Genomic DNA, 11,427 nt, shown 5'->3' with positions numbered 1-11,427 from the left:
AACCAAGCCACAAGCTAAAGAGCAACCTTGTTTTGTAATGAACATTTTTGTGGTTTTAACTGATAATATTTAACAAATTAAAAACTGGTTCATACTGAGCTTAGACTGTTATTATATGATGAAAAACTAACGAAAACCAGAATCCCTACATACCTGTATATTGTACATATGGGCATGTGTACATTGTGTATATCCACAGGGAGGCTAAAGCTAACAAAAAATGAAAAAGTCTGAATGTAAAACATTAGGAATCCAAGATAAAATTAACAGTCTTGCAGTCTTGAGATAGCCATTTGACACAATATCACATCTGGCCAGAAAACTCACCTTGAAAACCCACACACAGCCTCTGCTGAAGGCTATCCCGCTAGGCTAGACAAACAGGATGGGATCTGGGTCAGAACCTGGCCATATCCAGCTCACCTCCTATTCAAACAGCTGCTAGACACATTGTTTGGTTGCGTTTCAAAACACTTTGGCTAATGAGTGCAAGAGATCAAATGTGCTGTGGTGATCTATACGAAGAAGAGACGTGTTAACCCATAATGTGCCATTACACTATCCAGGACTGAGCAAACACCTGCCGTGGTACACTGTACATGCAGTAAGTACGACTACGATACACAGCACAAAATGGGTGGCACTTAACATGAGGGAGCAGTTTTTGAAATGGTTTCAGGTAGTTTTGTTGAGTAGTTAACAAAACACCTGCACAACACAGTGAAACTGCAAAAAAGGTCAACAAAATGTTAAGGTATGTTGTGAAGAGTGTAGAATTCAAGCCAAGGGTGTTTGAAGTGTTTTGGTAAGACCTTATATAATAATAAATCTTATCGTGCATTGCCTTTAAAAGTATCTTATCAGGGGACACACTGCTAAAACAAACAAAAACAGTAACAAAGATAGGAAATAACAAAATTAGCACAAATAAATACAAGATAAATACAATAAAAGCTTCTCTTGTCTGTAACTTTTTTGCCCTGCAATGAAATCGTAACACTGAGTTTTCTGAGAGGAGAGGGGGGGGTTACTGGGATGCTTTTACACGGACGCTCAAGAAAGCTTACAGTATGTCTGGCCATAGCCAGTCACCTCATGCCTCCTATCCCTCTGCAGCCTGAAACTAAGCAAGGCTGGGCCTGGTCAGTAATGGGATGGGAGGCTGCTAAGGAAAACCATGTTGTTGTAAATGGCACTCTTCCCCCATAGACCAGATTTTTTTTTTACTAAGCTGCAAGAAGTTCTTTGAATGAGACATTAAAAAGAGGTCAAACTAGTATGTTCATTAAGTATCCCATGGCACTGTTCATAAGAGAAGGAATCTTTTTTTTTCATGTTACCAAACTAATATAACTGCCACCTGACATTCTGAGGATTTTAAGAGTGCTGTGTACTAAGGAATCACCTAGGCTTAAGGGCCAATCAGAAGATCTGATGTCACCTATAGGCGTCAATAGGTGAGAAGACCAGCAACTGTAAGCAGCCTATTCCACACTAAATACCACGTCCAGCCAGGGTCAGATGTCAGTGGGGTCTCAAGAGCTATGCACAGTCTAGATCTGAGCCTGCAACCACTGAAGAAAATATGTCAGGAATTCAAATTTTCACATACCAGATCATGGCAACCCATTTGTGACCACCTGTTAACAACCAAGCTGAGAGAGGAAGGGTTAACACAGGGAGCCACTCCTTTTTCTACACTTCTAAAATTAATCCATGAATCACATTACAACCTGAAGGACTCCTTTGTTAGCTAAGAACAAATTTTTATACCAGAATTTGTAAGGTAAGGTGATAACGTCAAGATGTGTCCTGAATTACTGTTATTTTATAATTACAGAGCTAAAGACACAGAACTGTGGGCAAATATTGAAATGAGCTTGACCTTTTGTGCATGCAAATTCTCCTGTGTCATGGGTTCCTGGCTTACACAGAACAAATAGTGATTAAAATTGACTACATCATATTGTTGTCCTGGAGAGACGGGTATGCCTGCAAGCCATGTGCACTACAAACAAAACATAGATCTTTAACTGAATTTGCCATTAACTTGTATCATAGTCTTAATCGCCCACACTCCCACCCTCACACACCTGCACCTAGAAGTTAATGTAACAATTACATTTGAAATTCTGCTCATTTCTGGTTTGGAAGGCCTTTCAAAGGATCAGTTCAGGTCACCTGCATTCACTGGTTTCTTTCAGTTTCTTGCTTTGTTCTTTGGCTCTGTGTGGCTTCACATGTGCTTGAAGAGAACAAGTTTGTTGCTAGAGGCCCTTGAGTATGATCTGTTAACCACTGTTAATTCTTTTCCGGAGCAATGTGTGCGAAAGCGCTACCCTGCACACTTCAACGGCCGCTAATTTACATTTCTGCACCACAACATCCAATGAAACATGGAAATAACAGGAAGTGATGTCATTAATGATCAGGTCAAATCCATGGGTACCAATTTACAGATCCTGCTGCTGTTGTTCAGTAGAAGATACTTTCATTGTTGCGTCAGCTCACCCCTAAAGATGTACAGTGTATTAACAGCCCATTCAAAAGGGCTCCCAGTTTGTTTACAAACCTTTAACCTGCTCAGCACCTACTTATCCTACTCAAATATACAGCATTTTCTACACAGTGAACAGCTTATACTGGGGATGTTTTTGCAAGATGTGGTGGAATATTTTATTGCTTTGAGAGCAGAACCACAGATCAACCCAGTGATTTTTATATGATTACAGAGAGCTGTGTGAAGCTGGGAGCCTTAGGACCTTCAATGGCTGCACAGGCTTGTTTAGTGCGTTTACTGCTCTGCCTGATCCCACTGCACTCTAGTCCATGGCATTCCTGCTTTACTGCAATCAATGATTCGTCACCTGCTCGCAGCTCACTGCTCAATGGCATTGTTTTCGCTCTGCTCTCAACTTCTGAGGACCTGTGGTAGCTCAGATGGCAAGGGTGTCTAGCTTCCTGATAGGAAGGACCCAGGTTCAATCCCAGGTAGGGGCAAGTGATAGAGCTTGCTCTAATTCCTTCTAGGTACTCTCAGCCTGCTTTCCAAATGAGTACCAGGGGTTAATCCTTCTGGGGGTAACAGCCCAGATGAAGCATGATGCTAACCACATCACCTCCAGTGTTGGATGGTTGAGAAACATGGTGGCCCTTGCCCCCCCATTCCCCATGGGCCTTTATGGCCTGAAAAGGGGACCTGAACTTTCAACATGTGCTTACCTTGCAGTTTGATTCTTTTTCTTGTCATTTGTACTTTTACTGATTTTTTCTGTTTGATTGTATTTGAGCTTGATGGGTAAGGCTCCTGCTCCCCCACTGTGATAAAGCGCGTTGTGTATTCCCTTTAGGTGTTAGTGTGTATTTTGCACGGCACACTGGATAAGGGTGTCTGCTAAGAAAATGAATACGAATAATTCCTTTCTGTGTGCAAGGAAGCAAACCGGAAAGATCACACAGCTAATTGCATAATTGCTGTTCTACAGAAGAAAAGGCAATTCAAATGATACAATTTCAGTGCGCACTCCTGACACATATACACATATACCCAAAAGGAAAAATGACTTTGCTCTGGGTGTGTTAAAGGGATGGGATACTGGCTGCAGACAGTTTTCACAATCTAGTCAGGCTGTCAAAAAAACACATTAAGGAGGAGCACAACTGCTGTCCTCAGTGCTGCCAGAGCGACAGCAATCTCTAACAGCTTGCACTGGCGTGTCTGTGTTGACCCAGTACTTTACCTGAGCAAACAATGCCTGCCTTGTGGTAAAAGTCTAGTCCCCAGGCGTGCGAAACAGCGAAGCATCTCCTGTTACAGAGAAGCGTCTCCTGTAACAGAGAAGCGTCTCCTGTAAAGTCAGGCGCTTGTTCATCGGGGAAATATTATGGGAACACACATTACATTCTTCCTGACCAGGATAACCTGACCCTGATAACACTTCCTGTGTCGCTGCCTGGATTAAGAGCTGGCCACACTTTGAGCTGGAGTGAAAGCACATGGAGGGACGTCTGCTTTGCACTGCAGGGAAAACTGGGAGTGAATTAATTTCAAAGCGCAATTAGTGACCATTGTGCCAGGGGTGAATAAACCGGGTCTAGAGGGTGCGAGATAGGGTTAGCTTTCCTTTTCTAATTCTACAGCGCCAAAGGGATGCTTTCAACATGGGTAGTGCATTGGGCTCACAGAACAAACTGCTTCTGACGTAAAAAAGGGTGTGAACACAGTAGCACCTCTGTGTGCAGAAGGCCTTGGTTCATAGTTTACAATGAGTTTAATCCTATGGAGATGATTTATCACACATTATGCAGTTAAAACCCTGACAAAGGCTGAATGAGGAGTAAATGCTAACACTAATAATACTGAGCCTTGTCACATTAAAACTAAACAGCCTTGGCACAGATCTATGAATGTGTCACAACAGCAGGCACAAAATGGGGCAATCCCAAACACAGCAGCATCACACATGGCCTGACGTGGATGCTCAGGCACACAGCTTGAAAGTGGAGATTTAATTATTCACACAAACACTGTGTTAAGCGTTCGGTGCGTTACCATAGCCCTGCAATAATCATATTTCACTATAATCACTATCCTGGGCTGAGCAGTGGCTCTGTGGCTAAGGATCTGTGCTTGTGGCTAGAAGGTTGCTGGTTCAAATCCTGCAGCTGGCAGAGGAATCCTACTCTGTTGGACCCCTGAGCAAGGCCCTTAACCCCACCTGCTCTAGTGGTGCTGTACAATGGTGGACCCTGTGCTCTGACCCCAGGTTCTCTCCCTATCTGTGTGCCTCATGGAGAGCAAGCTGGGGTATGTGAAAAGACAAATTCCTAATGCAAGAAATTGTATAGGGTTAATAAAGTGATGTTATCTTAATCAACACCTTCAGAGTCTTGTGCACACCTCCTTTGGAGGTGGTCTCAGCTTAAGAAGACCAAAATGTTCTTATAGCTAAAAAGTTGATTTTAAGCTGAAAATTACAACTTAAAATTTGATTTTCCATTTGACCAATTTCAGCAAAGTTCACTTGGAGCTGATAACTATGTTTACACGGCTTTCTAATGTGGGTGTAATCCTCTCTCTCCCTGTTTTCCCCTGTTACAGTATATGCTCAAATGGAAACAAATGGAATGATTCATTGTTAAGAAAATATACTTCATCGAAGAAAACAGTCACCTGTATCAGAGCGATGAAAGAAAGACCATTTTTTCCAGGTAATAAAACTAGGAGCCCAAACCCTGCTTGGTGATCTGGTACAGTGGAGCTGGCTGGCACCCTTGCTTAGCCAAGGTGCAGCTAAGACCTGTTGTCAGGAATGCTTTCAGTTCCAAATCAAACGCAGTTGAACATTAACTCGTTCCCCTGGCATATCTCCACTCTGGGTCTCTCCATGTTTGGCACTCCAAAACACTTTAAAATCTCAGTCCAAATTACGGGAAAACCAACTGTGTTAGATCACACCGCCCTACATATCTCTCTCTCCCGTCATCAAAAGGGTGCTTATAAAATACTCCATTGGCAACCTTGTCAACTCTATCAATATATCAGCACCAAACCTTTGCAAGCTTTTCCCGGACCTAATCTCATCGGGTCTGCATGAGCAATTGTTTCAGAAGCTTAGAAATGCGGTTCACACACACACACAGAAAAAGCCTGCTTTCCAGGCGCAAGCCAAAATCATGCATATACCCGCTCCTTTCCACACATTTGTTTAGCAAATTTGGAGGTTGCGCTGCAATCAGAGTTACAGTCACATCATGCAAATGATATTTAAAGTGAATGTGCATTTCGGAATAACGGAGAAAAAACTCCTCAGACTCGGGAGATCATATTCCTAGTGCAATGAAACCAAAAAGAATGTGAAGGCTGGCAGCAGGAATTCATTCTCTCTTGAAAAAATAAAACTGCTTTTTTTCCTTGACCTACTACACTGCTGGAGATTAACTCATTGAGTTAACATCACACCACAGGCACACTGGATAGTGTAGCTTAATTACTGTACACAGTACAGTATGTATGTTGTCCCCAGAGGTCTTGAAGGTGCCCATTAATTCAGGAAAATGGATTTCATTTGAAAGTGTAGTTAAAACTGAAATGCTGAAATCTATCTAGTGTCTAAGAGCTCCATTTAAGTCGGGTCACAGGGGAGCCAGAGCCAAGCAAGCAACAGGAACAAGGCAGGACAATCCCTGGATGAGACACCAGTCCATCACAGGGCTGACAGGCACACACACACTCACAACAGGGCCAGTTTTCCCAGAAGCCAATTCACCTACCAGTACGTCTTTGGACCGTAGGAAGAAACTAGAGCACCAGTAGGAAACCATGAAAACCCAGTGAGAATACAGAAACTCCGTGCAGTGAGCCCCCCAGTAATTGAACCCAGGTCCCAGCACTGCAAGGCAACAATGATAACCACTGCCCAGTTGTGTAGCCCTGAAGTGTGATAATCAAATACAACTCTCAAAAAGCAAGCTTTAATATATGAATACATAGCAATTTAGGGGGTTTTAATTAACTGCAATGTGTGGTGATACATTAGTAGTTTTTAAACAGCTCTGCAGCCGTTTGATACTTGTTCTACAGTGCGTCGGTGGCAAAGTTATTTATCAGAATCGTTTGAATCTAATCTTAGCGTATTTATTATATGGATACATTGTATATATAATCACGTCCAGAGACGAAATATCCAGGCACTGTGTAAATATCATTGTATCGCTATTTGTCGTCTGTAATTATTCGGTCGCTGCATTGCCATGTTTGCTCTTTTCCTTTGCAAATTAGGTCACAGCTAAAACTGCACAACATGGTTTGACATGAATACTTTCAAGACTTTGTATTGCCCTTAATTGGTAAACAAATTAATTAAGACATATATGGCATAAACTTCACAAATTAAATGAGTGACATTTTAATTTCCTTTATCTCGTACAGCCCTAAATTGCACAGATTATGACAGATTTCCAGATTAATCCCAGTGACCATGGGGTCTGATCACTGACAGGACTAGTGTGCAGCTATTCAGTGTGATTCATTGGCTCTTCAGGGTAACAAAGCACAAATAACAGTAGGAGCACAAGTTCATGGGGACTTTGGATATTACTTTCTACATAAGGGCCAAAATACAACATAAATGCTAAGAACTTGACCTTCAAAACTGAAGTCTTTACCTCTTCTGTGTCAGATAGTTCACAATTCCTGCAGCACACACCCTGATTTGTCATCATAGTAATCACCTGTTCCATGATAATATTCAACTCCTGTCACTCCAGTAGAAGGCAAAGAGAAGGAAACGTTTGCTATTGTATGGCAAACACAAGATGAATATACTGCTTTTCAAATGAATAGCAAACAACGTTTAACCAATTTTAATCAGGGAATCACAATAACAAAAACTGGAAAATCTCAGGAGCACTGTCTGCTACTGTATGTACAGTGGTCATTTATCATTATGTACCATGATCATTTTGAGAATGTAATGATGCTACTTTTACCACAAATCAAAGCTACTAATATACTACAGAATAAATAATAACTTCTTATTTAGCATCCTGATAGATTTACAGTATAGTCTGCTTAAGAACAGGTTCAAGTAGGTAGCTGCGTCAGCATGCCTAGGCTTCAAAGGAACAAGTAAAGGTTTATTCCATGCTGAAAAGAGAAGAAAAGAAACACAACGTTTTGTGTAGAGGTGCTGTAGAAAAGGGCTCATGATGCTACATGTGTTGTACTCTCCTTCTGCTGACTTGAAAATCGGATAATATAACCTTTGAAAAGATCATGAGATTTATATGAATTCTAAATATGATATACCTTTTATTTTGGTTAATTACAAGTATACAAATTGGAACAAAAGCATACTTTGAGCTCAACCCAAAGTTTGGGGGGACACTCAAATTAAATTAATTTCATAGAGTGAAATATTTAGTTGCATATCCTTTTGAGCCAATAGCTGCACGATGTCCGAGAGCATTTGAGCTCCCCAAATCCTTTGTGCATAATCATTTGAGAGAGTTTGCTGCAGCCACATTGATAATTGGCCTATTCTTGATCATGGAGCATTCTGACTTTATTTTTTCAGCATGTCCGCTCCATTCGATTGAAATCTTGGCTAATTTTAGGTATCCCACATTCACATTTTCCTCCTTTTTGTCATACTGCATGAAGTGCTATCCCATGAATATGGCACCAGTTTCTTCTACATAAGCAGACGACAAAATATTTCAGCAAACTACCAAATTCATTTTGCTGCTGCCTTCATTACTTACAGTGTATCATCAATAAAGATCAGTTCCAGAGGCGGGCATGCATGCCCAAGCCATGACACTGCCTCCACCATGCTTCACAGATGGGGTCCTGTAAAGTATTTGCAGTTTTATTTCACTGCACTGTAAATCTTCCATCACTTCGGTAAAGGTTTATCTCGATCTTATCTGACCCTACAACATTGTTCCAGAACTCTCCCAGCTCTTCGTTTTCCTTCTGAACAATTTCCAGTCTGCCTCTTCTGTTCCTGGAGCTGATGAGAGGTCTACATCTTGCAGTGCAGCCTTTGTAACTCTGCTAAGTTCTGTGAACTGTGGGTTCTGACACTTTCACCCATTCACTCCAGAGACTGTTGCAGATTTCACTGACAGAGGTTTTCTTGTTTTCCTTGACAGCTCTGCTAGTTTTTCTGTCATCGTCCGCAGATGTTTTCCTTGGCTGACTCAGTCCTTTCGGTATATAGTAATAATAGCCGTGGTTTCGTTTTGTCTTGGAAAGTTTCAAGTTCTTGTTTTTTTGTTTGGCCAATGTCTGTGTCGTGGTTCAGACTGAGTTCTGTTTTCTCCCCGCTTCAAAATTGCCAGCTTTTAAGAGAAAGCTCTTTGGTTATTTTTTTAAAATTATTATTAAGTTGTGACTACAGACTCTGTAGCTAATCACTGAAGCCAAAGTAAAGTCAAGCTGACAGTCAGGTTCACAGCACCTTTGTGAGTTCCTAATTACCCACCAATAAACAGCTGACCGTCATAAATAAACTCCAGTCAGCCAATTATTCCTATACATTTTCTCCTTCAGAATATCATTTTCATTGACCAAAGATGGTTGAACTGAACTAAATCAAATTAAGGAAAAATTATATATATAATTAAAAGTCGTACTTACCAGTTACATTTTTTCGTGATAAATGACTGCTAGGGTTTATAATGAAAATTCCAGTTTAGACGTCACTGCCCACATTCTTCTAGAGTGCACTGTATTTTAGTTAGCATTACATCGAGTTGATGTGAACACCACCATTTAAGGAACAAGGCTCAGTGCAGTGCACAACACAAAACTGGCTCCTCCAGAAAACTTAAAATCAACATTTTTTTAATTGATTCATATGATTGTTAAATATGTAATCAAGAATATCCTTCATACCCTTCTATAAAACCGATTGTAGAATAGGGGCTGAGAAATGGTGATAACAGACCTCTATTGTACCATGGTGAATCTTGTGTTCTTATTAAAAGTGCAGAGTTTATATCAAGGGATGTTGAAATTGTACACTGCACTAGTAAGATCTCATTTACAATATAATTCTACATTTTCTATCACCACATTATAAAAAGATATCGCTGCTCTAGAGTCAGTCTAGATTGTAACCAGATACATTCTGGGGCTTAAGGGAGTGTCCCAAACTGACAGACTGAAGAAACGGAGTCTCTTTAGTCTGAACTGAGAGTCCAACACTGACAATCTGAAGGAAATTAACCGTTTTTATACTTGAACACAGAAGACTATGAGGGAACCCGAGACAAGTATTCAAAAAGGCCCTCAAAGGCCCTGACACAGTGTACCCAGCGGATTTCTTTTCAGAATGAGCAGTGCGACACGAGGCAGAGGACAAATTGGAAAGTAAATGGAAGTGCGTCTGAAACTGAGAGCAACCCTTTACAGAAAGGACTGTGGAGTTCTAGAAGCTTCACTGCCATGCAGCTGCTGCTAATACTCTGCTAATGCTTTTATGTTTTTATTTCAAGAAACAGCTATATCAGATTCTCAGAGCAGTTAACTATTAGCAATCAGATGAGCAAGATAGGCAGACGGGCCTCCTCTTGTTCCTTACTTTTCTTATTTTATTACGAATCTGCCCAGGATTTTTGCAGATTTCCTATACACTTTGAAAAGATTTCCCACAGATCACCTATCCATGATCTTACCGTGTTTTCACACTTTTGTGGTGATCTTGCTGTATTTACTTTTGCTGTGATCTTGCTCTGTTTGCGGAATTTTGCACAGTTTTGATTACTTGATTACATGTTATTTATGTTATGTTATTACATGTTACAGTTATTGCTATTGTGTTACTGTCTATTGTCTTATCTTCTGTCCTATTTATATAATGCACCTGAGTGACTAATGAGAAACACTTTTCATTATACTATGCACCTGTGTAAGTTTAATGACAATAAAGTTGAATTGAATTTTACTACACCTTACTGTGATTTTACCTAGATATTTAGAAGGGCATATTTGAAATATATACAGTACATATGAAACAACCCTGCTACATTACAATGCCAAACACAACTGTTCAGTTTTTGCTCCATCTGTCTAAACCCACTATTGAATCTATTCATGTGCATCTGTGTGATGTACAAGGCCATGCTATCTGCTAAGCTGTATTTACTCCATTTTATGCTTGGCATTGTGTTACATACACGTCATTTCACATTGGTAAACAATGTAGTGGAATTCTAGATCCACAATCACAATGCATGTGCGATTACGTTTTTTTTACTGACCACGCCATCTCGTTAACATTCCTTTGTTAGTTATACTGTATATTTAAAACAATTTAAGTCTCAATAAGAGTAACACGCCCTTTCAGAAATAAAAAGGCTGACAAAACGTTAAAAAAACGATTTAAAACTATTCAAATTATGTAGTACACTCAAGATCTCTATCCCGCAGACCAGAAAATATGATCATATTTACAAAAGAGTCAGCCAGCAAAAAGCCTTTGTGTTTAAATAACTCCGCATCCTATCACAGGGCATTACAAATTGTGGGTGAATACTTCTGTTTTGCCTTCTAGCAGGTAGGACCAAACAGATATTAGGAGATATTTTAGGAAATGTTATTTTTCCAGCGCGTGCCAAGCTGTAAGTTTGACAACTACTCAGCCGAGAATCAAAGCTACACCTCTTGTGGGAAAATAACATCAATCGAATTGGATAGCCATTATTTTATTCCTGAGCCTGAGTTCTGCAGACCCCTAAATCAAAGATCTTGTAATCTGAGAATTGTAATCGCGATTGTAATATGAAGCAGAAACGAGAAGGGGGGAATAGGAGAGATTAGCTCAGAAAAATAACCAAGCTGCAGCAGCAGTGCCCTTGTGAACCAAGGAGGAAACTTTCATCTGAGCCATCTATTCCCAGCAGCTTGTGTACTCATTT

This window comes from Atractosteus spatula, chromosome 7, assembly GCF_055471065.1.
Source record: "Atractosteus spatula isolate fAtrSpa1 chromosome 7, fAtrSpa1.hap1, whole genome shotgun sequence".
NCBI lineage: Eukaryota > Metazoa > Chordata > Actinopteri > Semionotiformes > Lepisosteidae > Atractosteus > Atractosteus spatula.
The sequence above is the reverse complement of the archived record's forward strand: the minus strand, read 5'-3'. Positions refer to the sequence as shown.